This window comes from Augochlora pura, chromosome 11 (assembly GCF_028453695.1).
Source record: "Augochlora pura isolate Apur16 chromosome 11, APUR_v2.2.1, whole genome shotgun sequence".
In the NCBI taxonomy this organism is placed as follows: Eukaryota; Metazoa; Arthropoda; class Insecta; order Hymenoptera; family Halictidae; genus Augochlora; species Augochlora pura.
Window position 1 is genome coordinate 16,683,828 of NC_135782.1, and position 27,217 is coordinate 16,711,044.

Below are 27,217 nucleotides of genomic sequence, written 5' to 3' on the forward strand. Positions count from 1 at the left end.
TCTCTCTCTCTCTCTCTCTCTCTCTCTCTCTCTCTGTTTCTAATTCTCTCGCTCGGCTTCGAATATTCCGAACGGAAATGTTAACATTGCTTTCGAACCGTCTTGATTCAGATCTGATCCTCATTTTTCTTATTCGGAATTGATGATCGTGTTTGTTTTGTATTTTTGTTTAAACGTCCAGGCAATTTTTGATCATTTTTTGGAACTTGGAATGACTGATTTTCATTTGGACTAAGGTAAACCTAAGTTGGGTCTGAGTTAAGTCTAAGTTAGGTCTGAGTTAAGTCTGAGTTAAATCCATGTTAGGTCTGAGTTAAGTCTAAGTTAGGTCTGAGTTAGATCTAAATTAGGTTTAAGTTAGGTCTGAGTTAGCTATTACAATTATGTAATCCAAATTAAGTCTAACTTAGGCCTATATTAGTATGAGTTAGGTACTATTTTTATTTGATCTAAGTTAGGTCTAAGTTAGGTCTAAACTAGGCCTATATTAGGTCCTCATTAGATCTAAACTAGCTGTAAGTTAGGTCTGAGTTAGTTATTATATCTTTTGATCCAAGTTAGGTCTAACCTAGGTCTAAATTGGACCTAACTTAAGTCTAAATGAGATTTAAAATTTACATTTCTATTTCAAGAAATATTTTCGAATCATAATAAATGTGATTTGTATTCAAGATTATATCTATCTTAGGTCTACCTTAGGTCTACCTTAGATTTACCTTAGGTCTACCATAGGTCTACTTTAGGCTTATGTTAGGCATACATCAGAATTGTCTTAGGTTCCTATTACCCCCAAAAATGCATTTTTCTTCTGCTTTACGATTTCAATAAGGCAACGCCTGACCCGACATAAGTCGACGAGCTGTGCGCATCCGCTAAATTTTGTCGCTTTAATAAACGCAACAATGGGTCGCGCGTCGGTAAAGCACAGAACGAACCGTGGGAGGTTTCCAAGCGGCTTTGTGCCGGAATCGAAAGCGATTTCCCCCGTAGTTTTTGTTAGGGCGTTCGTGACAGGATGTTTCCCCCCCGCGTCGCTTGGTATTTCGACGTTTCCACGCGATTATCCGCCGTGGTGAGCATTAGTTGGTGTAATACACGTCCCCGGGAACGGGGCGTCGCTAATTTAGCCGGCGTGTTCGCAGAGCGGAGGCGGGTTTCCAGTGCGCAATATTAGAAACGGTGTTACAGAGAGAGAGAGAGAGAGAGAGAGAGAGAGAGAGAGAGAGAGAGAGACGAGACGAGAAGGAGAGGAGAGGAGAGGTGAGGCTGCATACGTGCAGCGGAGGAGAATTGTTGGGAAAGTGCGACAGCCGAGTAGAATAGGGAGAAACCGGGGCTTTCGAACATGTTTGATATTAACTTCGTTTAGCCGCGCACAGTCGAACAATTTTGTCAGTTTGCCGCGCACAGTGTAAGCAAGTATCGCGGGAAATGACGCATTAATTAGCCGGGCGACTATTACGCTGGAAATTATTCGCGGGTACGTAATGTTCCGCGGAAACTTTTTCGTGGGAATCAGCGCAGAGCGAAGCGGCTCCAAAGTTATCGGCAAAACTGGCTGCTTGTCTCTCCTCTCAAGGCCGATATTAAAAACAGTTTCGCCGGTCGAGAGACGGCGGCCGCGGGGACACGTCATTAAAATTAATAATCCGGCCGAAACACGAATATCGCTCGTGGAATTACGAATTTTTCTAACGAACTTGTTTATTTGCTCTGTTACAGGTAAGCATCCACGATTTTCACGGCGTCTGGCGCACCACCGTCTACGTGAACGCGTTTGCCGGTACGTATCGTCGCCGAATATTTCGACGCTACTCACCGGATAATTTTCACTGGGATGCCTTTTAATTCGAACATGGAATTCCGATAAGAAAATTTAAAATAAATAAAAATTATAACATATCTCCTGACGTCAATGAATCGATTAAAAATCTTCCTGATGTATTGCAAGCCCCTAGTATTTTTAAAAATTAACAAAGGCCTATGAATAATTTTCTCCAATATATTAATTTCAAGAGGTTGGAACAATTTTGACCAGTTTTTTGAATTTTTCCCGGTAAGCTGAGACCTTGTTCCGGCCGCGAAATGTACAGTAGTTCTCTACCAGGCATTTATAATCCCCGCGCGCGGCACAGAAATACCGTTTCGCCCGGTGAAAAACGACGCGACGACCGGGTTAACCAATTTCATCCACGGAGATCTAATTTCCTGCCGTCAAGATGCGTTACGCCGGGACACCCGTGTTCCTCTTTATAATACGGCTCGTTTTCCCCGTTGTAAACGCGTCAGCCGGAATTGCGTCCCCGTTGTAAATCTCGCGGTATTCTTGCGCCGTGGCCACCCGCCCCCCCCCCCCCCCGGTACGCGTCGCGACGCCCGAGCAATTTAAAGCGCGATTACTCGGCCCTGAGAAACTCCGCGCCGAATACTTTAATCCTCGACGAAGTCCGCCTGAAACGCGAAGCCGAAAACAATCGCCGGACCCTTATAAAAATAAAAATTTGTTTAAAGAACTTGAGACTTTGCAGCATTATTCCTGAGGCGATTTGCAACAACTTTTTCCTTTGCAAACATTTCCTACGTCGCTTCGTTCGCGAGTTATTGACGAAAAACTAAAATACGTTCGGCCCCCCCCCCTCCCCGCCCGGTGTCGTAATGGCGGCGAGGGCGTGGCGTCGCCGGTTCGCGTGCCCCCATTCGTTCGCGTATTTCTTAAATAACTCGATAACGGTGCGTTTCTCGACATTTTCGCAAAGAAAAAAGTTGTTCCAAATCGCCTAAAGCATCGATCCGGCGAGCTAATTTTTACTTTTCTGTAGAACCATAAATTGTTATACACCTTGTTTAGTATGTGCTCTGTGGAGGGATTCGGTGACTGAATTTCAGTCTGGTATTATCGGAGGGAATACGAAATCCCGTCTGAACGTGGGCTATCGATCGCGAAAAGTAATCAGGACTCACCGGATAATTGTGAACAGCAATTTCGATTGCGTCGTAGGCGCTGAATTTTCCATGTAAACTTAACGAGACAGCGGGATTTCATTATGTACGACGACGGGTGGCTTAATTACGCTTCTAACGTTTCGCCGGAATTATACATACGCGGGCATTACGTTGAAACGCGTATCATTGCGCCGCTTAACGTGCAACAATCATTTTAAGCTTAATTATTGCTGCGCGCGGCTGTCGGTGCTGGAATTTGAGGAACATAATCACATGGAATGCTTTATGAGGCGTGTTTCAACCTCGCCGGGATTAATATTCAATTAATCGCGCGGAATCATTTGGTTTGCGCGCTGTCCCCTTTCCGGATCTTCGTAAAACAGAACAGAAAAGGAGATTATTATTTCAAACCAACGCGTCGCCCTTTTTACCATCCCCAAGCCCTTTGTACATTTTTATACCCTTTATTTTCTCTCTGTTTTTTACCCCTCGCTTCTGTTATTTATTATTGCTAAATTGTTCGTAATACAGAGCAGCTCGTCCAAAGAAATTATTTCCGCTAATTTCGCGCATCGTTTGCGCGCGGCCAGGAGAAATTACGATTCCGCAAACCGCGATTCAGTGAGGCGGAAATCCCGCGAGTTTTCTAATATTAACGATGCAGATGATTTAGGGATAGACCCGACAAGCCGCGGCTAATGCGTCGGATCAGCCTAACGTCCCAGCAGCCCTCGCTACCGTTAACATGCCATTACGGGTCCATTAATTGTAATCGACGCCGTTCCTTTGAGATGATCCCGAAAGCGTCCAACGGTGCTCTATGTCGCCCGCGAGAGCACGCGAATTCCCCTAAACACGTGCGCAATTAGCATATCAAAGCTTATGGAATGATGCACCAGGCGATTCATGGTGTCATTTGAAACAACTTTATCCTTTACGAAAATTTTCTGTGATGCTTCGTTCACGAGTTATTAAAGAAAAACTTGGACCAATTAGACAGCATGAGTGACTGACGCTCCGCCTTTGTGGCGGCGGCGCGCTGCCCGCTCTGTCTTCTGATTGGCCTGAGTGTTTCGTTAATAACTCGTCAACGGAGCAACGGAGAAGATTTTGGTAAAGGAAAAAGTTGCTTCAAATGATCTCAGGAATCACTTCAAAAACTTCCTATATTTTTTGGACAACATGCATATCTCTCACCATAGAAATATCCCATATTTTGATATTAGGAATTAAATTTCAATTGTACAATATATGAAATATGTAAAGTTCAAGCTTTATAGAAAAAATATTATTAACCTAATAACAATTAAATAATAATGATAACAATAAATTAAAGAAGAGATATGCTTTAATTGATCCCCATAAAGGGTTAAATCGACTGATCACGGACGCGAATTTAATAGAAAGGTATCGGAACGGTGGTTCAGTTTATCCCAAGCGTCGTGTCTCGTCCCACTGTCCGGCCGGATCCTCGGGATGGATTAAAAAGGAACGGACGTGTGGGAGTGTTTCGAACCAATCTTCTCTGTCGCGCGGAATGAAATATGGAGGGTCGATGGAGAGCCGCATCGGAATCGGATTCCGTGTCGTTCCGCTTCGCGAGATCGAAGAGACAATGCGGGGGGTGGTGGTAGTTGCCCGAGGCTGTCCGTCCGAACACGGACGATTAATTGGAGCGCGTAAACGCGCCGCACCGCGGAGGCCGCTTTGTGCTCTCTCCCTCTCTTCCTCCCTCCCCCCTCCCTCTCTCTACCTCTCTCTGAATTTAACTTACTACTTGACACCCGCTACTCGACACAAAGACCGCCCCATTTCCCGCAGTTCTATGGTATAGCATAGAACTTAAGGGACAGAATGTGGACACTTAACCTCTTCGCGACGGTGGCTCCTCTAGAGGCGCCAAGTTTTGTCAGGTTATGACACCTCTAGAGGCGTCAATTTTACTGCTAGGATCAAATTAGAGTGAGGCGATAGATGGCTCTAGTCGTCGTTGATTACTTTTGGATTTTTTAATGTAAATGTTAGGTTAGATTAATAACCTAATTTCTCCCATTTATGGAATTCATATTTAGAAGGTGGCAAAAGCATCGTTGACAAAAGTCGTAATCGTAGCCAGTCAAAAAATGATCGATAAAGTAAAAAATGTCAATTATCGTCACCCGCCATAGGCGAATGGCTTGAGGCCTCATTAGCCTAATTCGCTAGTTACTGCCATAACTCACCACTAGCGCTGAGAAGCCTTCTGGCGCTATGGGACTAGTGTCACCGCCTACAGTGTTACCAACTTTAGTAACCTTCCTGTGTTACTCATACTAAAAAGATTTGCACACCTGTTCTATATTATTTTCCCTCTAGATTCTCTTCTACAGACTCCTGAACCAGTTCTTAAGGATTCATACAACCGAAAAGCTGGCATCAATGTATCTAACTCTGGCAAACAGTTCTTAGAATATTCTTTCGACTCCTCTTCCGCTTTAGATTCCACAGCAAACGTCGATTGTGTCGCGGAAAGGTTTAAACCGCGGCGAAACAGCGCGGAAAAACTGGTCGTCGTCCCCGAAAGGGTTGAGAAAAGGGTTGCCTGCGCGGTAACGAGCGGCGCCGTCAAACCCGAGACAGGCCGTCGAGGGAAGATGAATTCCCCCGGCGGTCCGCTTAAATTCAATGTAACACTTACCTGCATCCCGCGGCATAATGGCTGCTCCAATTACGCGAATTCCGCGTTACTTTACGCCTCTGTGACGACGCGGCAGGGCCGCGGCGGTGTTAATGCGCCGTTAATACGCGGCCGAGAGACTAAGCGGCCCGCGCGCACGGCGCAGACCTTATTCTGCTAGGCAGACACACTCGCAGGCAGCCCCCCTTTAAGAACGCCTCGCGGAGCCCGGGTGTGTATCGTCGTCATGGTCGGCGCGAAAGCCGCTTTTCCCAACCCACCCCCCACCCCCGGCCTCCTCCGCCTCATCACGCCCCGTCGAGCTCCTCTCGCTGCGAAGAAAGCTACGCTCTCCTCTAATTGTTTTAATGACTCCGCTTTCGTGCGGACATCCCGCTCTCTATTCTCCCTGACGCGGTTCGCCCTCCCCTACCCCCTTTTCCGCTCTTACGTCTCTTCACTCGTCCGCCGTACCCTTCTTTCATTGCGCCACCTTTCGCCACTGTGCCTGCCTCACGTCTTCTTCTTCTTCTCTCTTCTTCTTCTTCTTCTTCATCCACTTTTGCCTCCGCGTCTTCGTCCATCGACTCGTCGCTCACCGTTTTGGCCCTTGCGACGAGGTTAGGTCGCCGGTACGGAGAGACCTCGCTGGGCAAACCTGCCTCTAGCTTTCCGCCAAGTGCTCTTTTGCGGTTGCTCGATTACTCGGCCCTTCCGACGACGCTGTTTTATCCGCCTTCCACGGTTGAATACTCCGCTCGGTGACGTCTTAATTGGGATTTCGTTAACCTTGGATCTCGTTCATGATGAGGATCATTCATTGTCTTCTGCTTATCAGAGGGTTTATGATTTTTGGGTATGGGGATGTAGCATTGTTGCTGCTTTAAGTCTATTTATTTCTGAGGAATTTTTGAGGACGACTTTTGTCATCGCAGCTTCCTTTGTTTGGAGGTTATGTTGATATAGTGACTTTGCTTTATTTGAGTTGGTACTGCACTTAATCTAGTGGTGTCTGTTTAGTTTATGGTTCATTGCTTAGCCATCAGAAGGACTTTTCAATTGGTCAAAAGATCAAGGGGAGGATGCTAGGAAGGGGAAGCTGCATATTAGGGGGTCAGTTGGAGGCCTTTAAGCTTTTGAGTTATGTCGATATACCATTGCTGCTGCGTTAGATACAAGTCTTTTGAGGAATTATTCTTTTGTTATCACAGCTGCCTTAGTTTGGAGGTTATGGGTATAGTAACTTTGGTGTGCATATGTTGGCACTCCTCCACTTAATCTAGTAGTGTCTATTTATTTTCTAGTTCATTGCTTAGCCATCAGAAGGACTTTTCAGTTGGTCAAGAGTTCAAAGGGAGGATGCTGGAAGGAGGAAGTTGCAGATTGGGCTCAGTTGGTGGCCTCTGTCTCTCTTGATGTCCTTAGGGTGCTCCATCATCTCCGACGTTCCCCTCGGACATTAACCCTTTCTCATATAATTTTCTCTGTCTCCTATACTTTCCATTTGTTTTCGTTTTCTTTGCCTCTTTCTTTTTCTCTCTCGCCTTCTCTGTCTATATTTTTCTCTCTCTCTCTCTCTCTTGCTCTCTATGTTTCTTGCCATCTGTGTCTGTCTTTCTCTCTCTCTCTTGCTTTCTCTATGTCTTTCTCGCTCGATCTTCGCCCGCTTCAACCGCTTTTAATCTTTCCGCTCGCCGGAGCCTGACTCCGCGCGACTCGCCAGTTTTTCCATGCTGGCGTACTCGCGAGTCATCCTCGCGTTTCAACGGGACATGCCCGGCCACACCATGGGAACGAATCCACGCCGATACGGTTGTTTTGCGACGACGAATGCAACGCGATTGTTTCGAGCGGACGACTTCATTAGACGGGCTTGCTCTTCGGAACTGGTCGACTCTTACGTGAAAAATCTGGTTCTGCGGCGCGTAATCGTTCCAGCTCGACTTTAATCTGGAATTGTCGTGAAGAAAGTATGGTCGAACAACCGGTTATTCCAGCCGTGAAGCCGAGGCGGTGTTTCTAGTGCGACCGGTTCATAGAGTGGACGGACGGGAAGATTGACCTTTGCCCTCTTCGGGAACTGCGACAGATTTTATCCGTCACGTTCTCAAAATTTTCCAAGAATACGTCAGCTTATAATAACATTTATATTATAAATTAATTTCCGTTCTTTTCTTGTTTTTAGTGAATAAATTAGGAGCTTTTGGATATTTTATTCTACTTTATTTTTAATTCATAAAATTAAAATCACTGTCGTTAAAAACAGCTGACAAATTAATCTCCAATATTATCTTCTTTTCAATTATAAAATATTTTATAAATTGGGAGCTCCTAAAAATTTTATTTTCTTTCATTTTTAATTTACAAAATTCACAAAACACTTCAATTTCAGAAGTTTATAAAAATAGTTCAACGACGGAGAAAACAAAACAGTGAAAGGGAGGGGGTGGAGGAGAACAATGGGGGTGAGAAAACAGAGGTAGAAATAGATTGAAAGAGACGGAAAAATAGGAAACCTGGAGACTGGTGAGGAGAGACTCTCCGAGGGAGAAGAATGGAGGCAGAAAAATCGAGTGATGGAAAAATAGGGGGACAGAGAAATGTGGCGAGAAGAATAGAGATAGAGACGTGGAAGAAAGGGCGTCTTCCTTCGTGCTGCCGAGCGGAGAAACGCGCTTTGCCTAAGCCGGGTCCAGAACCTTTTTCTCCACGCGAGCGCATCGGTCCGGCCGTGGAAAGAGAGAGAGGATTAGGGTTCGCCGTCCACGGTGTCGAAACTAAGCCCCCGGCCATGATATGGGATTATATACACGGTTGAAATATCGCGCGACCAGCCACCGCGGCGCCGCGCGGCGGTGTATCCATTTCAACCGTTCTGTGTTCTCGGATATGCCTCACGTTTCTGCTTTATGTATGCCCCCCCCCCGCCTCCGCCCCCCCTCCTCCCTCCACCACCCCCCCCCCCGTGCCACTCCCCCAACCCGGAGCTCCCCCCGACGCTCCTCACCGCTCCCCCCTCACCGCGGTCCCTTCGCGGCCACCGTTTTTCCCGGCAGCGACCGCGCCGAACCGTTCCATGATGCCCCTCTCGCCGACGGAAATATAGGTTCTACTACGCTTGATACCGCACGGATACCTGAAAAGTCTGCCGCCGATCCTGTTGGTCACGGCAACGGCCCCGCGGCAGCGGGATCTCCGCCACCATGAGAATTTAGTATTCCTGGGAAACCGATACGGCTCCGGGAGACCGGTGTCAGAAAAATCGACGAGTAACAGTAGCCCCGGCTACACGGAATCTACAGTCTCTCGAAGATCCTTGTCTGCTTGATGGACGCGCGTTATGGGGTTCCTTGTCTGGCAACCGCTGTCTTTGCAATGCATTCTGGTTTCGGGGATTTCGTGGGAGTTGCTTCGTTCCTGGCGAGATGTGTGCTTTTTGGGGGATTTTAGATTGGAGGAGATAAAAGGCAATGGACTTGCTTGGTGAGGGTTTATGGTTTAGGTCTGGGGTAGAGGTTATGTTATATTTTGAGATTCGATTAATTTAGAGAGTTTAGTAGCAGCTTTGTTTCACATAAAAAGTATATTTTTTGAGGTATTTTGAATAGGAAAGGATAAACTGCAATATATGTTTTTAAGGGTGGATTTTTTACTGAAGGGGTAGCTATAGAAAAAGTTCTGTAACACCTATAATCCCAGATCTAGCATCAATTTACGCTATATTTTCTAACTTGATAACCTTAGCGACTTCACCAATATCTTATTTGTATATGAAAACTATGTTTTTATGTAGGGGATGCATTTTTTATTCACTGTCCAATATAGCCTCTCCTACCTATATCTATGACCCAGGGTGGGGATAACTCGATTACAAAAAGAACCACCCTCAGAAGCATACTGCGGAGGTACTAGCCGCGGCAACCCGCAGGAGGATACCCGGCTCTATTGTAATTAGTAGGAGAATCGATCCCCGATAAAATGCCACCGATTCCGGGGAATCGGGGTGGTGGGGTACAAAGGATGCGGTAACGTCGTCCAGCCGGCGATCTCCATCGACCAAGAGCCCCATAAAAAAAAGAAAAAGAACCGCCCCTGGAAGAGCGTCAAATATTATCATATCGGTCGGTTGGCGGTCAAAGAGAGGACTAGGGGCTAGGTAGGTAAGGGAAGGGGATCAAAGACAGCCGGCTCCCCTTCCCCTCACCGAGCCACGATTTTCCGGTGCGCATTTCGCAGTTCCGCAGCGAAGGTAGACGGTCGCGTGTGTTCAATATCAACATCGCATTGTGCGGACGCATCGTCTCCCCCCTTCCTAACCTCTCCCCACATGGCGTGTGCATGCATGAAATGCATATGCGCGGGGCATTCGACCCCCAGATACATGTTTACAAAAGGAGAGGCGAGGAGAACGGGCGTCTTCCAGACGGCCGTTCGGTATTGTGCCGGCTTATACTTATGTAATGCGAGCCCCTTCGACGATACACACGGTGAGGCCCCCGGGGCCCCATTCTCCCGGCGGCGCTTACGGGGCCCAGCTGCCATTCAACGACGTGTGGCTTGATACCGACAACACGGACCGCCGGGAAACCGCGTACGAAGGTTCTCATCGTGATCCAGTTCTTCAGGCCCTGGGACTGAGGTTGCTATCTGACTCTTTGAGACGTCGAGTTGGTCAGCAAGTTGTACCAACACAACCTTGAAATGACCAACGAGTTCAACGGGCTCGTCCAGGGTTTCCTGAAACGCTCTGAAGTTGCCTCTATAAAGTTGTCTCTTGTTGTATCATAACCTATACTATGGGGCAAGATTTAATGGAGGTTCTAGGTCAAGATAGTCTATGGAGTATGAGGATAGTTTTAAATATTTAGGGTATTTTACTGGGCTGATATTTAGTGGGGGTTCTAGGTCAAGATAGTCTATGGAGTATCACCATAGTTTTAATTATCTAAGGAATTTTACTGGGCTGGTATTTAATGACGAGTCTAGGGTGGTTTAGAGAATAATTCTAAACATAGTTTTTATGGTGGCATATAGATGAATACTTTGTCGACTGTTTTGTATAAATGTACTTTTAAACAGTGATAATGATGTCCTCTAAAAGAGGACCTGCCTAGTCCCCCTAAAAGAGAACTCTGACAGACAGAGAACAAATTACTTTTCTCCTCTTTCGCTCAACCTAACCTCCGCGTGTATTTAATTCCTTATTATGTCCAGCCTGTTTTGACGGTGTTAGACGTTCAAAGCAGAACTAATTTCCCTGCGAACTCGCTCAAGATAAATATTGTAGAAGCGGACCGGAGATCGTGTGGCCATCCGGTCTCCTCGGAACGTCAAGCCGGTCGGCCGCGTGTTTATTCACGCCACGAGGGGTTCAACGGGGTTACCGTGGCCTCTCGAGGATCTCCACTTGATCCAGATAATTGGCGCCTGCCCGCCGTATAGCTGGATCCTGGTCTCTAACCGTTTCTCTCGAGAGAGAAAAAAAGCCCGGGAACGTTGATCCGCGGGATTACGAGGATTGTGTCCCGCGGTGTTCAGCGGAAAATTTAATCTGCCACGTGATCGAGACAAGGTGTTCCAACAATTACTAGCGATAGGGAACTGAGAGGTTCATTGGATCATTTGAAGCAATTTTTTCCTTTACGAAAATTTTCTACGACGCCTCGATAAAGAGTTATTAACGAAAAACAGGGACCAGTCATAGTTAGAAGGCGGAGCTAGTTAGATCTAGGCGTGGCATCTTTTATTTTTCATTAATATTTCATGAACGGTGCCTCGTAGAAAATTTCTGTAAAGGAAAAAGTTTCTTGGAATAACCCGAGGAATCTATTTACGAAGTTTGAGTTATTTTTGCAATAATTTGTTCATATGGTACAGATATTTTTGCTATTAAGAATTATTGTGAGACTTTGTACGTCCAGTATCGATTAGGGAACAAAGTTTCCGGGGGCGGGCCGTTTCCGCGATTAATAATGTATTAAGCCGGACGGATACCGATCCGGTTTAATTAGGCCAGCCGGGTATGAATATCTACCCGTGCGTTGTTTGTCCCGGCGCGGAAAAGTTCCCCGTTAACGGCAGCGCTCCCGCGCGGCGCACAACATTTTTGTAGTAGTTCGCAAAACGGCCGCAATTACGCCGCCTACGGGAGGTTCGTTAACGACCGACTCCGCCGGTGTTTGCATTGCTAAGAGTCACTTAAAACTAGCCGGTGTTCGTGAAATTTCGAAATTATCAGGGCCCCCCTCGACCGAAGCAAATTTATGTTAATCCAGCCCCCGGTTGAAGTTTTTTTCAAGTCGTAAAACTTTACGCCCTCCGGGCCGTCGCGAATTTAACAATTTACAGGGCCATATCGAAAACCGTTGGAGCCACCCTCCAATATTAAAAAATATAATAAAATATATACAAATGACCCAGTTGTTCTTTTTATTTATTTATCGATCGAACACGGCTAAAATTGTTCCTATAAATTCAACGGAGAATATATACAAAATTTAATAACAAACACAGTTTAATATTCGTTTCATTGCAATAATTAAAAATATTATTTTCAGTCTGCTGTGCAGGCGATTCTCGTAAAGGTAGCACGAGTTTATTAATTTTTTCCCAGCTTTTTCGGAAACTTTATCACATGGGATTTGTTAATAAAAAAGGAACGAGGATGGATGAGTATTGGCGGGGAAAGCCGAGTGGAAGACGTTCCTCGCGAATTCCAGTGATTTCTCCCTGCGACGCGTAACAAAAACTTAAGCACTCTCTTTTAAATTGCACGCGGCGCCTTTTGTTCATATCGTCCCCCCGCCTTGGTCTCCCCACCCCCTCCCCAGGTTCCACGAAGCCTGGAAAATCAGAGAGCAGCGGCGACCCTCGCTGGAACTCGGAATAATATTTCCGGCCCGGGCCATTCAGATTTTAATCAAGTCCGACTGTCAGCGCCGGGCGAGGAAACTTATGCTTGTTGCAACCAAGACGGAATTGGCGGGTGGTGGGGGTTAGAGTGGGCGGGGCTCTCGCTATCGGGGAATTCATTTAGCGAACTTTTTAATTCGATAGAGGCAGGGCGGCCGGGAGAGCGTGTCCGCGAAATAAAACACGCGTCGTCGATCTTCCTCGCGAAAGATCGGCCGAACTCGATTAAAAACCGGCCAGCCCGCCCCGACGAACATAACCTCGTTCGATCCATCAACGGGACCACGTTCGCGCGAGAAAACCACGACGAAATCTCGTTCGAAACGAGATTAAAGAACGACCGGCTCCTGTCATTCATTTTTGGTTGAAAATAGAAAACCTGTCAGGATGATAACAATTTGAAATTGTTAAATTATTTCGAACGATCTTAGGTTATTTTCCGAACGATCTTAGGTTATTTTTCGAACGATCTTAGGTTATTTGCCGAACGATTTAAATTTATGTTTCGAACGATTTATGTTTATGTTATAAATAATTTAAGGTTATGTTTCGAATGGTTTAAGTTTATGTTTCGAATGATTTAAGGTTATGTATCGAACGATTTAAGTTAGTCTAGGTTATGTAAAAGTTTCGTCTAGGTTATCTTAAAGTTTCGTCTATATTTTTCTATATTTCTTTGTCAATATTTTCGTTTAGGTTATGTCAAACTTTCGTCTAGGTTATGTTAAAGTTTCGTCTATATTTTTCTATATTTCTTTGTCAATATTTTCGTTTAGGTTATGTCAAACTTTCGTCTAGGTTATGTTAAGGTTTCGTCACTGTTTTTCAATATTTCTTTGCTGAACTCCTTGTCTAGGTTATCTCAAAGTTTCGTCTAGGTTACGTCAATATTCCATCTAACTTATGTCAAGATTTCATCTATTTTAACCGGTCAAGTCTCGCAAATAAATTCAACTAAAAGAAACCGTAGAAAAGCAATTAAAAAACGACGCTCGTCCAACTAATTCATGGTCTCCAGGTAAAACCTTCCCCCGGTCCGACAGGTAAATATCAGTTAAACATCGTATCCGGCGTGGGCGCGGTAACAGAAAGAACGACACGGCTAATTAAGTTCGCGATGCCCGGGCGTCCTCCGACCGCGGCTGTGGACTCTGGCAAATATTTTCTGTTCACGCTTATTAAACTCAATTAACGTAATTCCGCGGCGTCTATGGCGTCGTGGGGGGAGCAGCGTCTTCGTCTTGGCCAGCAACAGGTCGGCGAAAAATGTTCGCGGCGGAGAGGCGTAACCGGATAACGCGACAGCCGTGGCACAATAACGCGGCGACGGAGCGCAATAAAGGGGGAAGAATAAAAATAGACAGTGTCGGAAGGGCCGACGGTCGTAGGGCCGGCGTCGTTCCGGGGCGAAATTGAATCGAAGAACATCGAGCTGAACTTCGATGTTCTTTTTGATGGATATCAAAAGGTCCTTTTTTTCTAAAAATATCCATCGAAAATCGTCTCTTTGACTTTTATGAAAAATGAGGTTAGAAATGATTGCGTTCTTATTTTCTCTTTAAAGTTCAGTAGGTCACGTGGTAAAAATAAGGGGTAACGTGGTATGAGTATGGTCAAGGTCAAGAGTAGCGGTCAAGGTTATGTTCAATTCTAAAGCAGAATTCTTGATACGTCACGTGACTCGACAAGTTCGTAATAGGCCACGTGGTTCAGAAAATTCTGTATATATCACGTGCTGTATGAAATACTTAATAGGTTAAGGTACATTAAAGAAATCTGATTGGGTTATAATTTTGTATAGGTTAAGGTTATTTAAAAAATTCTGTATAGATCACGTGATTCAAGAAATACTGAATAGGTTATGGTTATTTAAAAAATTCTGAATAGGTCACGTAGTTTAAAGAATTCCAAATAATGAAGTAGTTTAAAAAAATACAGAATAGCACACGTGGTAGCAGAAACTATACCACGTGGTTCAAAATAGTAACGAAGAATACAATTAATTATAAAAACTATAATTACAAACAGCACAGTCAATTATAACTAATATTTATAATAAAAAATACCTCGCCACAGTAAAAAATACATACTAAAAATAATTTCAACATCCATAGCACAATATTAAATTTGCAATTCTCATATCACTGTATGCTAACCTAACTTTTCCAAAATTAATTTAAACACATACAATAAGCTCTATAAAAAAATACGACCACCCTCGCAAAGAGGGTGAAGAAGGTTTGTTTGCTCGAGATCCTAGCAAACAAAAAAAAGAGAAAAACATAAACAATTGCCAAGAAAATGGTAAAAAGTCGTAAAGAATCATTGTAATGGCGGTGTTTTAATTGCCCCCCTGTGTTGTACTGGCGTGCATTAATGCCAGCTAATTCGGAATAACAATTCAGCTGTCGTCCAAAGAGAGAGAGAGAGAGAGAGAGAGAGAGAGAGCGAGCGAGCGAGATGGCGAGGGAGGGAGAGAGAGCCGGGAGAAGATCGTTGGCCGGGCATCGTATTATGCAGTTAGGTTTCTTCTCATTTTCTCGCCGGCAGTTTCGCCGAGCCTTAACTATTCGGCTCCGCGTCGCGACCGGTAATTTGGTTTTTATCGCGAGTCTACCATCGGTGGAAACTTTTCGTCGCTGACTGGCTGGCTCCGTGTTCATGAATTTTATTAAGATCCCCGATAAAACGGCGTTGCGTCCGCGTTAAACCGCGGATACGTCGCTCCGTCGTCGTAGCCCTCTGACGTATCCGACGCGATTCTTGACACAATTCGCGGACGCCTATGTTATTTCTGTATACTAAGCACTCCATCCCTCTCTCTCTACCTCTCTATACATATTTTTATTTCTCTCTCTCTCTCTTTCTCGCTTTTTATTAATTTTTATTTATATATGTTTCTCTCCTTTCAATCTATAAAAAAAGTAACACTTAGAAAAATGGAAAATAATTAAAAAAAATAACAATGATAACTAAAACAACAAATAACACTAAGGTCAGCTAGATTACCAATAAATTAAAAAAGAAATTAAATAAATAATTTTTCGCAGAAAGGAACCGCTCTCCTCTGTAAATGCAGCGGCTGTCCATGGAGAAACGCGGTCGTGGTTGCGCAAGAACCGTCCGCGAAACCCGGCGTTAAGTAAAATGAACGTAGCACAAGGCGGTACGCAAGAAACGGCTGCGGGGCGCGCGTTCCCTCGAAACGCGGGCGAAACAATCGCTATATTTATCGCGTGCGGCGCACGTTACAAAACGCGCTAATGATCGCATTAAGCCGTCCGTTTCTCCGAACGAGCGTAACATTCCCAGCGATCTGGTTCTCCCTTCGGCAGCGCGGCCACGGATTTTTTTCCCATTCTTTCCACCACGGCGAATCGTTCCGCCGCGCGGCTTTTTCCGCTCCCTAAAGCCGCGCAATTCCGCGCCGCGGTTCAGGAATGCGCGTGAGGGCACGGCAAGAAACAAATTGAATATGTACGGAGAAATGCCTCTCGCGAAAAAGACAATGGAAAATCGGTCGAGCATATACAGCTGAATAAGTGAATAATTAATAAATAAGGTTATAAACAATTTTCTAGAAACTGTTTGAAAAAATGGTTAGTTTAAAGGGTTTGAAAGATCGTGAGGAGAGGAGCAACTTTTTCCTTTACGAAAATGCAATCCGTGGCTTCCTTAAAGAGTTATTAAAGAAAAACGTGGACCAATCGTAGAAGAAGGGCGGGGCGAATGCGATAGAGGCGTGGCAGTTTTCGTTTTTCTTTAATAACTCATAAACGAAGCCTCCTAGAGAAATTTTGTAAAGGACAAAGTTGCTCTAAATGACCTCATGAAATTTTCTGGACACTCCATATATTATCATTTACATATAAAAATTAATAGTCCACTAGCCAAGCCATTTCTGAAAACAGAACCTTTTATTTTTAATAATATCTAAGGCCTACTAACTCAGTCTAAGTACCAACTGTAAAATAGACAACAGAATAATACGTAAAATAAAATTTAACTTTTTCCTTAAACGCAATCAAATTTTTCAAACCGGAGTAATTATAAATTCGCAGCAATTATAAATTTGCGAGCTGGTAACGGTATGTTTATGGTTTCCCCGCGACGTGGAGCGTGTACAATGTAATTATACGACATGTCGCCGGCAAAAGAATCGCATTCCTCGCTTCAGCACGTAGGGCGATTTTCGATACACCCAGCGCGCGCGAGCCGGCCGCGGGACGATAATTAATAATACGTGCCGGGAATACGCGGCGATGTACCTGAAATTCCAGCGCGGCCGTTCCAAGGTGAATGTCTCTTCGAACCGCTTGTATGCAGGAAGAATAAGTCGGGGAGAAAAACGGGCGGCGACGGTGGAGGGAGGGGAGAGAGGGTATAGAGGTTGGAGGATGACAAAACGGAGTGAAAGGGGAAGGCGTGTAGAGGAGATAGAAAACGGGAGAGCGAGAGAGAAAGAGGGAGGAAGGAAGATGGTGAGGAGAACGTTGCAGGCGGGTCGCGCATCGTATTTGCAGATTTATAACCAGACGGCCGGGCAAAAGGTGTCGCCTGGGAATGAGTAATGATATATTTGCCCGCATGCGAGGCGTTTCGAGATCGTCGGATACCCCGCGAGCAGTTCTTGCGATCCCGAAAACGCGAACGAGGGAGTGGCAAAGCCGCGGCAGTTTGTCGGGAAGCGACGCGGTATCTTCGATCGTCGCCTTGTACCTTCGCGCGCGATGCGTTTCGGTACAGTGTGCTCCAAAAGTGGCAGACCTTAAACGAGTGCATTCCTCAGCCAATTTTAAACAACTTTTTCCTTTGAGAAAATGTTCTCAGACGCACCGTTGACGAGTAATCGAAGGAAAACGCTGACCAATAGGAGGTCTAGTCCAGTGGACGCTGCTGTACTTGTTGCCTAATTGGTCCCCGTTTTTCGTTAATAACTCGTAAACGAAGGCTCGCAGAAAATTTTCGCAAAGGAAAAAGTTACTCAGAATTGTCCAAGGAATCTTTGCTCTTCCTCAGAAATTTTGTTACATGGACTGAGACCTTTTGGACACCGTGTACATCCTCGAAAGACGAGAGACAACGCGCGTCCCATTCCCTGCTCCACGGTCGTCTCACGATCTCGCGATTCAGGCGCGCGTTGGCTCTTTGACCGGGTTCTTTGAGCGCCGCGCCGTTCGATCGGTAACCATTCGAGTAATTGAACGTTCCGCGCTGAAATCTCCGTTTGCGGAGCGTCGAACGGTACACAGCTGCCGGCGGTGATATTTAATCAGCAAATGAGTTCTTTTCTATCGTGCCGGGCCGGATTAAAGCCAGGATTAAACGGGAACAGAGGAGCAGCGGCGCGAGCCGAGGAGCATGTCGGTCTCGAATGAATAACGATAACGTCTCCTCTCGAGGCCACGGTGTCCCTATTAAAATTGCAAAAGTCATCCCCCTCGGCCGGCTGGCTCCGGGAATGTGTCACGAATTCGCCCGGGCTCCTGCGCGCCACCCCCTTCCCCTTCCTCGTTCCTTTGAGGCACCGGCAAACTACCGGGCATCTTTCACAGAATATTAACGCGGCTGTTTCCTGGTGACCCAGGAGTGTCGACTTCTCGCCCGTTGAACCTTTGCACGGTGCCAGATTCGAGTGAACTTGAACGTCGAGCGGTGGACGGCAAAAAGGGAGAGAGAGGGAGAAAGAGAGAGGAAGGGCCACGGGTTGCACAAATAATCTGGCGCCGAAACAGGGGAGAAAAACTGGAGTGCTTCATTTTACTAACAAAAACTTGCCGAAGTAGCGGAGCAAGGAAAGTTTTTCCGCCGGCCGGACTTGCTTTGTATCATCCGGTCTCTCGCCGCGGCGATGGAAACGCCGGAGGGGGTTAGAGGGAAGTGGAGAAACGGACACAGGGAGTAAATTCCGGCGCGATAAATTCACGACTTTAACGAGAATTAAATTTTCCGCCGCGATTGGGGAAAGAAAACCCTACGGATGTAAATTACGATTCTTGCGCGACGAAGAACTTCCGCTGCAAGATGATTCTCTCACGAGGTTCCCTGGATGATTTGCAACAACTTTTTCCTTTGCGGAAATCGTCTACGAGGCTTCGTTCTCGAGTTATCGTGGAGAAACCGAAGACCAATCAGAGACGGTGGACACTCCACCCCACGGTGCTTATTGGTCCGCGTTTTTCGCTAATATCTCGTAAACGGAGCCTCGTAGAAGATTTTCGTAAAGGAAAAAGTTGCTTAGAATGACTCAACGCATCACCCTAGGTACTTGAAATATTTTTCGAGACACCCTGTGTACCAAGAGGGTGAGCCAACGTCCAGGATTCGACTGTTTCCCGGGATCCGCTTGCCGCGCGAATTATTCAGCAGCATATGCCCCCGGAGACGCGTAGCACGCGAAGAAACGACGAGCCCCCCCCCCCCCCCCCCCGCCCCCGCCCCGGTTCACTGGGCCGGCAGATGTCTGCGGCGCGCGTTCACGGTCGACCGATTTCCCAGCAAATAACCTGAAAACCAGGGGCCCCGAAAACCTGGCAAATACGGGTCCGCGCCGGACAAAAGGGGAGACAATTTTGCTAACGCCGAGCGTGAAAGGTCTCGGGTAAATACGTCCGATTGTTCCCTCATCAAACCGCATGAATAAATAATAATAAGCCCCGTGGGGGTTATGCTACCTACTCTCTCCGGCGACCTTTTCTGCCCCGTGCCTCGGCCAAACTCCGACGGAAAGGGAACATATAAATATTTCTATTAAAAGCTCCTTAAAACGATCCTACACCGACCCATTCAACGACCCAACAATGGGACTCGGTTTTTCGTCGGTGAAACGAGACGTTCTTCCAACGTTTCGACGGATTTCTGTGTACTTCGATTGCTAACCCCTTCGCTATTCATGATGGTATTAAGGTCTTTTAATTACCGCCTGTTTATATTTGTATTATAAATGGAAGAGACCATTATAGGAAGCCACCGCAGGGCATATAACAATATACGGTTTTTATTCTCAGTTCCCTTATAGGTGGTTGTCTGTTCGAAATTAAAATTAACTTATCTTGAAATTTGGAGGAATTTTATATTCGTTTAACTTCGAGGAAAGTTTATTCAGTAGGGTGTTGAGAAAGAATTATTATTTTATTATAATAATAAAAGAATTATTATGCTAGTTGTCTTGATGTTTCGAATGATAATGTATATTTTCGACTTTGTGATACTGTAGCTAGTGCCGAGGCTGAAACTTAACCTCAATTCTTGACATAACCTTAAATTGATCATTTGAACCAATCTCAAATCTTGAAACGAAGCTAGAATTATTTCGACCACATTAATTAATCACTAATTATTTTTCCACTGACTCCATAACACACTATACCAAAAAACGAATTCTTATTTTACGCAGCTCACTTCGAAGTTTCCAGTGTCAACATATTTATAATAACGTAGACTTTATAATAACCTTGCCGTTGTCGAGACCACCCTAACTCGAATCTTCTAACCTCAAAGTCCTAACCTAAAATTTCTAACCTAAAATCTTGAATCATAACATAACCTAATATAACCTGACATAACGTTAGATCCATTTCCAACCAAAAAAGCATGATTCCAGCCGGCTATCCCCTAACCTCTTTAAACTCTCCTTACCCCTTTACCTTTGCCACCCCTTTCCAGCCATAACCTGGCCACCGACACTGGCCACCAGTCCCGTGTAACGGCAATACCAACAACAATATCATCCGACTCCGTCGAGCACACCGTCATAGTTAAATGGCCTGCGGTTATTCCGCCGGTCGAGCGACGCCATCGCGTCAGAGAATGGGTTGACCCGACATGTCGGGAGGCTTGCGAAAGGGGGAACCGGCCCTAGAGGGGGGGGGGGGGGGGGGGGGGGGAGGGGAAAAGGGGGGGGGGGGGGGGTGGTAGCAGCGAAGGAAAAAGGATAGACGTGCCCGGGCACAATAAACGCCCGGCCCGGAGCAGGTTCACCTATTACGCTCGATAGCTTAGCCAACGTTTAATGCACTTCCGGCGACCGTGGAATCTTCGATCGGTTATTTGTATGCGCGATGCGGCCGATCCTCTGTGATCCCTTGATCCTACCAGTCGCGCATTCGCCCCCTCCCGACGAACGATCTTCGATGGAGAGGAAGTCTTTCGCCCGGGGAGTCCTTCTATCTTCCACGCTAATGTCCTGTCGTTGCCTTTGGATCACCGGCTCGATTACGTAATGTCAAACTCTTCGGGTTAATGGCCGACCAGAGGGGTGGGGGAGCTACGACACGGTCCTGGAACTTCATTTTCTTCGCTGAGGAAACTTTCCGCTATTACAGGGCGAAAATCCTCCTCGAAACTGCAATATTACCCTACAATTTATTTAACAAATTTTATGCATTTTTACAGAATTATTTTGCAACCCTTTCGTGCGATTTTTCCATCCCCTAAACCTTCAAAATAACTCCCCATAGCTGTAAATTAAAAATATTGTAAAAATTATCCTAACAATTGCAAAGCTGGATCTCCTGATCTAATGTAACCCTTTGACGCCATATTAATGGATGACAAGATCTAAAACCAGTTTTCTTAACCCCGATGGAAGAACACATGAACGGCGAGCCTCGTCGAGGCAGATATTGTCGGTAGAGAATCTCGATCCGCCAATGGCAGCGTCGCGATCGTATCAATGGTATTTGCTGGAAAATCCATTTTCCCGTAGCGATAAAGTTACATTATATCGAAAGGAACGACGGCGGCCGGGAGAGGTATGGTATTAAGATAATGTGCTGCGGCAGACAGCACTCCCGCGGAAGGAGGGTGGGCTCCGCTTTGATGTTAAGTCGATGACTGACAAGTGAGTGGCACGTATTCCGTATTAAAACCGAGTTTGCCCGGATTTTCCGGGACAGAAATGCAAAATATCGCGGGGTTTATTGAGCCACAATAACCGTCCGTGCTTTTATCTGGCCGGAGATTCTTATTGCCGCGAGTCTGAAAGAGTCTGGAGCTGTGGGACGGTAAAAGAAACACCGGATGTCTTGGAAATCCGTCAAAAACGCTGAGAAGATTCTTTGGTTGATTTTAAGCAACTTCTTCCTTTACGAAAATTGTTTACGAGGCATGGTTGACGAGTTATTAACGAAATACGCGGGCCAATTAGGCAGCGAGTACGACGGACGAGTAGGTGGCGCCGTAGCGCGCTGACCGCTGTTATAGGGGCGGAGCTCGGACGGTCTTAGCTGTCTCATTGGCGCGCACTAATTCGCGAATATCTCGTTAAGGGAGCGGCGTAGAGAATTTTCACAAAGGGAAAAGTTGCTCGTAGTCACGCGAGGAGCCCTTTCCAAGTGCCGGAGACGTTCTAGGACACCCTGTATTTTAGCGAATCCGATACGCTCTCGATGCAAAGCGAAGGCGTCGTTTCATCGGCAGCGCGAACACGGCCGTCTGTTCACCCGAGAATCGCTGTCTTCTTTGAGTGGCCCCCGCGTCTCCGGCATCCCGTAAGAGGGTTTACATTTCAAGAATCCTCTTTTCACGGAGAGAGAGAGAAATCGGTTTTTAACTTCGCCGGCCGGCCAGATCGCGTTCCACGGCGACTCGAAACGTCACGTACGCCGCGCGCCACCATCGATCCCCCCCCCCTCGGGGCCGGGGAATTTGTTTTCCGACCGTCTCGGAAATTACGTTTTCATTCCATCGTTCCCAGCGACCAGCTGCGAATTTTTCGCGAGAGGTTATCCGCGACGCGGTGAAAGGGTCACGCGATGCCTTTGACCTCCCCACGGCGCGTGGAGCACCACCTTTGACGTACAACTTTAGGGAAAAGATTGGCGCGATACGATCGCCGCCTTTTATGCCGCGCGTTTTATAGGAAAACCTCGGGTGGAGAAGAGGCGTCTTAGCCGCTTCGATATGGTAGAGCTCGTGCTTCCCGTTAGCCTCCGGCGAGATCGCAGATGACCCTATTCTTCCGCGTATTCCCCGCGTAGACGCGAACAAAATTTCTGTGGGCCAATGGGGCCGAAAATCTTCGCCAAATGCCGATACGAGCTCAGCGAATCCGGATCACCGAAATCTTACTTGATATTCAATCTTTTATTCGTCCTTCGACGCGGTGTCATACTTCTGAGACACCCTATAGTGTTGACAAGCTAGTATCCAAACGTTTTCAATTTTTAAAAAATTTTTCTAATTTTTTAAATACATTCCCTGATTTTTAAAATATATTTAGAGTGTTGATATAGTTATATAATGGCATGGCAAATTTCGGGGACACCCTACGGCGTTGACAGAATAATTTCAAAAACATTTTCAATTTTTTAAAAGCATTTCCCAATTTTTAAAGACATTTCCTGATTTTTAAAATAGACTCAGAGTGTCGAAATATTTATCTAATAATATGTAAAATGTTTTTTAAAAACATTTAAGAGATTGCAAGTAACACAATGGAACTGTATTTCCACGGTGAACGATGTCCTCGCGTGGCGCGTTCCGAAAACCGATCGAAGACGTTCGATCACGCGGACGCGTAAAAATCGCGGCGTTGCGCCGTGCGCGGTGTTGCCGGCTGGGTGTTATTCAACCGCAGGACGGAAATAGATTTGGACGCGTATACGTATCGTTACCGGAACGGCGCATTTCTGACGAGGCCCCCGCGTACTTCGAACAAATTGCACGGTACGTGGATTAATTGATTGCTGCCTAGCGCGGGTGATTTATTATATTCCCGGGTATTCTCGATCTTTCCGTTGCCATTAGTAGTAGCTCCGAGCGACGTCCCACCAAGCCGTGCGGATCCTCCGTTTCCCCGGCTGTTTCTGTGTCTCGCCTCTCTTCGCGCCCGGCACATCCTTCATCGCCACGGCTGTGCCCGTATACCAGCCGCTCGGCGCACGTCTCCTCCACTTAGCGCCTGATAATTCCGTTAATCCAATTTACCCGGTTAAACAATTCCGAGGGGGAGCGTGTGCGCGCGCGACGATAAACGATCCGCCGACGTCCGTTTAAATTTACAGAAAAGTCCATCATCGTTTCGCATCCCTCGTGAAACATTCATGTCGCTTCGTCGACGTATCCTTACAGCCAGAAAATTAGAAGATGCGAGGCTGAGCGGTTGTTTAGATATTCATGAGCGTCGGTGAAGTGGCAGCACGCCGGACCGTGGACATTCCTCCAGCGTGTAGCTGGAGAGCCGTCGGAAAGTCTGCGGTTAATAATAACGGAGCGTGAATGAACTGAATGGACTGCTTGAAAACAGAGATGAATTTTACCTTCGCAATAATCTATATATAATAGCAGAATAATTCCCTAAACGTAAAGCTATTAAAGAAATATTTCTAATTAATAATACTATAAAATAAGTTAATAATGTTGAGAGCTTGTAGGATAATACCTGAGGCAATTTCAAGTAACTTTTTCCTTTACGAAAATTCTTTTCGCGGCTCCGTTACCGAGTTATTAATGAAAAACGACTACCAATCGGAGAACTAGTAGAGCGGACGCTCCGCCCTATGACCGCGCGGTGACCGCGATGAGTCATCGTGACCGCTGCCGCGCGACGCTGACCACGGTGACTGCACGGCTCGCGGCGTAGCGTCGCGGCTCTAGTCCCACGACTGATCCTAGATTTTCGATAATAACTCGTTAACGGTGCCTCGTAGACAATTTTCGCAAAGGAAAAAGTTGTTGCAAATCGTTCAAGGAATCAGATGACACCTTCCAACATTTTTTAACATTTTTTTTATAGCCTGTACATTGAGAAATAATTCCAATTTAATTCCAACGGATATTATAATAAAATAGTTGCTTTATATATATACTAATTAATAATAAATAATATAGACTTAGAATAACGCAGAGAAAATCGCAACCGTCGAAGGCAGAAGATTGCCGTCTGAACTTGGAGATTCTAGCAGTAAATTGGTGGGAAGACGGTCCCCTATGTCGAGCGCGTTAGACGAATTCGTGATTCGCGGTGGAAGTCGTACATCGGTGGCAAACGAATTCGATTGGATCGTGCCAGTTAGCTTCTTCCCAGGACGGTTCCGTTCCCTTTCCTTTATTGGAAGGACTCTTTTACTTTGAAGCGAATTCACGACGCTTTCTTAGTCCTTAGAACCCCGCGGCTCTCCAGAGAGGCTTCCCGTCTCCTCGAAAGCGTTTTATAGGTCAACCACTTTCGACCGCGGACGAAAGCAACCGGCGTCGCCACCGACACACCGGATCGATCTGGCACCGCAGACTTAGTCACGGCTCTAATTACTAATCGACGCATGATATCGTCGCGCGACGCGCCTCCAATCTTGCCGAACCCACCGCCGGAAGATTAACGCGAGCGGTGTTGGCACACCTGCTCATCCAATCCCCGGCGCGCTGCTGTTTGTACAGCTCTCCCCCCGTCTCTCACTCACTCTCTCTGTCTCTTCCGCGTGACGTTGTCCAATGAATCGTGTGCCGTTTCGCGCGACGAATTTCGCCGTGGATCGAGCGAAGGCGCGATTAATTGGCGCTTCGATGAACCCACGTTGTTTGCGGGGTAATTGAATCTTGACACAGGGCACGCACCGAGAAATTAAGCGGGCGGTTCGCGGATCCGGATCTTTATCTTGCTGGGAACCGTTTAACGATGGAACACATCGTGGCCGCGATGTTTACGGGTTAACGAGAGCTATCGCTGAGATCTGAAACGCGCGATTAGGTTACAAAGGTTAGAACAGAGTTTATATGAGAGTTTTGCCAGGTTATGTTAGGTTATATGTCAGGCAAGTACAGAGTAGGTGTGATTTATTCTATAAGATAATATCTGAATCATAGAAAAATATATAGGTTCTTTAAAATTATTCTTAATTGGGAAATAGAGGGTTATGTCAAGGTTAGGTGAAGCAAAGGGTTCCTGAGAGTATTTAAACCAACTTTGTCCTTTACAAAAATTTTCTCCGAGGTATCGTCGACGAGTTATTAGAGGAAAACGGTGACCAATCAGTGGTGCGCTGGGCCGGTGAGTGGGTGGAGTCGACTGCCTAGCACTAGGCGCGCTCGCCTCGCATTGGTCAGCGTTTTTCGTGAATAACTCGTGAACGAAGCATCGGATTGAATTTTCGCTGAGGAAGAAGTTGTTTCAAATGATCTCACGTATTCACTTAGGCTTCTGGATTTCCCCTAAATTCTAAAATATTACTAGGACACTAAAACCATTGCAAAGGCATCCCCTTATTTATTATTTTCTTAGGAAAATTGTCGATTACTGAATATAGGTCTACAAAGGTACACGTTTCTTGGTTCCTTGGTATAGTCATGACTTGGCAATCATGTCTACACATTTGCTATTAGTATCGCTCCAGCCCCATAAACGGGCAATCCAGAAGCACGGGGTCCGACACCGGCGGTGTCTCAAAGCGTGTTAAATGATCAATCGGCTAATTTCGGGGCGACCGTTCCTCCGTCTACCAGCAGACACACCGCGTCCCCTATCGATCCCAGCACTCGCTGTACGTCGAAGCAGCGAACCAGCGAAGCAGTTAGACGAGTAAAGCGCCAGGTCGACGATTGCCGGTCGATCCATCAAACGGTAGACGGTGAAAGAACGTGGTAGGGGTTTGACGAGATCGCCGTTTCGGAACCGTGGCAGATGTCGCATTGGGAGGGAGGAGGCTGGGGGGAGGCTGGAAGAGGACCGTCTACGTCGTGTACCTGTGATCGAACAATGCCGGCTCGCCGTGGAAATTCGAACGCGGAAAATGAGAAAGCTCGGAGCGTTTAATCCCACTTGAACGGGGCGGCGCCGTGTAACGCGGAGTTCCACCAGTAGCGGCAGAGAGAGCTTCCGGTTGCCGCGTCTAATTCCTAACACGGTCTCGTTATAAAATATTCAGGCGTCGAACATTTGCCCGCGCACAGGGTGTTCGATGCAACGTACACGCTTCGCTACTTATCCGAGCGTCTTACGAATCACGCGAGCGCGCTGGCGAGAAGCGTGGGCAAATAAGGGAAACGAAGGGGTTAGTCAGAATTAGCAGAAGGTAGCCAATGATGGAGACTTTCGCTATTAGAACTGTGATAATTGTAGAGAATTTTCTGAGAATTGTTTTAGGGAAATTTGTTGTTGGAAATGTTTATGATTAATTATATAAATTATTTATGAAGGGAGGGATTATTATAGTTATCAGAAAAGGCCTTAAATCATGGCGATAAATATTTTGCTATTAGGACTGTGTAATTTTAGAGAATTCTTTGATAATTGTTTTAGAAAAATTATTTGTTGAAAATGTTTATGATTGATAATATAGAGTCTATACTATGCTGAGATCTTGATCAGAGTCTGTGCTATAATGATACCTCTAGCAGAGTCTATACTATGACGAGACCTCTAGCAGAGTCTATAGTATGATGAGACCTCTAGCAGAGCCTCTACTATGATGAGAACTCTAGCAGAGTGTATGCTATATTGAGACCTCTACCAGAGTTTATACTATGCTGAGATCTTGAGCAGGGTCTGTGCTATAATGAGACCTATTACATGGCATTATTATAGTTAGCAGAAAGTACCTAATGATGGCGAAAAATATCTTGCTATTAGAATTTTAATTATAAAGAATTTTTTAGCAATTGTTTCAGAAAAATTACATTACAAGAATTAAATTAGAAAGGGTTAATTTCGAGGGTGCTTACAAAACGGGACACAGGGGTGTCTAGCCCCTTAACGGAGACATGGGCGAC

The 27,217-nt window shown here is 46.0% G+C and overlaps 1 protein-coding gene across 3 annotated transcripts in view; it reads left to right on the forward strand.

The window, feature by feature from the left end:
- Nucleotides 1-27,217, forward strand: part of Olf413 (DBH like monooxygenase olf413) — a 266,667-nt gene that overhangs the window by 66,377 nt on the left and 173,073 nt on the right. Inside the window, exon 2 of one of the 3 annotated variants that reach the window (XM_078194387.1) lies at nt 1,723-1,783. The exons of the other annotated variants lie outside the window; for them this stretch is intronic. The gene's annotated coding sequence lies outside the window, so the exon portion shown is untranslated. The remainder of the gene's footprint in view (nt 1-1,722; nt 1,784-27,217) is intronic. 3 annotated transcript variants of the gene reach the window in all.